This window comes from Eretmochelys imbricata, chromosome 8 (genome assembly GCF_965152235.1).
Source record: "Eretmochelys imbricata isolate rEreImb1 chromosome 8, rEreImb1.hap1, whole genome shotgun sequence".
In the NCBI taxonomy this organism is placed as follows: Eukaryota; Metazoa; Chordata; order Testudines; family Cheloniidae; genus Eretmochelys; species Eretmochelys imbricata.
The window spans coordinates 7,185,799-7,187,258 of NC_135579.1; positions in this window are offsets into that span (position 1 = coordinate 7,185,799).

Genomic DNA, 1,460 nt, shown 5'->3' on the forward strand with positions numbered 1-1,460 from the left:
CTCTGAAGCCCTGCTGCGATGCTTCCCCTGCCTCTCCGCGCTCTGACACCTTCGCTCGCCTCGGAGACCGTCTCTACGGCGATGGGGAGGGAGACGAGTCCGAAAAAGAAAAGGAAGAATCCCACTTCTCGCTCTCCGGCTCTCTCCTCCTCGGCTGGGTGTTCCTGGCACAGACAGACGAGATGTTAACCCTGTCTAGAATGAGGCAGAATGAGAGAGGGATGCCAGGCAGGCAGGGTGCAACCATAAGGGTTGGCAAACAGGTTTGCTCTGAGTTGGAAATCGCTGGGTGGGGAGCAGCAAGTGGGAAGAGGAGGGATCCCAGCAGGCTGCAGATGGGCTCTCCATCAAAAGGGTTTCTGCCATCTGCGGGGTCTGTGGGCTGAGTCCTGCTTCGGGAAAACAATGAGTTCCAATGACGACAACCCCGGTGGCTCAGGGACTGGAGATCCTCAGTAACCCAGTGAGGGAATGCTCATTGGGTGGGAATAAGGAGGAGACCAGAGCTGCATCACATGTGGAATGAGTGTGCTGGATCTCATTGTGGTCCATCCCGGTCATGGATCCGGCTGGCAATCTGCCAATGCTGGCCACCTATGCCCGAAAGTGGCCCAGGATTGGATCAGCAGGCCATGTCACAGGTGAGGTTTGAGGTGGATGAGCTGTGGGGGGCACTGGAATAGCGGGGCACAGTAAGACGGGGCTGAAATGCTGCGGGTGGGGGTGGGGGTGGGCAGGACTTTAATAACAGGGTGTGCTGCTGGTAAGGGTCGAGCGTATCAGCAGATACAATGGGATCAAGCCACTAAGAGTCGGCCTAGATATCCAGAGAGACTAGACTCATGGGGTTCATCCAATCCGCACTGACTGGGCCCTTCTTTATGCAGGCCCTGCGATAGCCCATGCAGAAGGCACCCCAGGGTTCTCCAAACATCCTGTAAGAGATGGGCTCTGAGACAGGGAACCCCGAAGCACAGCTGTAAATGTCAGACACTGGCGAGTACCCCAGCAGCCTCCCTGGGCAGCGCGACAGCCCAGCAACATACAACAGGGTTAGTGTGTCTGTCTGGGAGCAAGAGCTGATTCCCCAGCAGGAGAGGGGAACATGTGAGGGAAGTCCCTCTTTCTGGTCGTAGAGCTGTCGGCCAGCATGCAGGTGCAGGACAGAAAACCAGACCTGTCACGCTGCACCTCCCGGTACATTCCTGCCCGTATTTATTTCCCTTCCCCCAAAGAGACATTGCCACGGGAGCCATCGCCTGCAGCAGCCGGCGCTCCAGGGAACAGTGCTAGGACAGGGGCTCTCAAATATTCTCATAGCGCAGAGCACCTCTTCCTAGAGAGATGGGCTCCCAGACATCTCCCCTCCTGCCATGGCCCTGGGATAACTACACCAACTGCCAACCCACAAAAGGAACCTGAGGGACCATCAGCAGCTGGAAATAAGGAGGAGAACATGC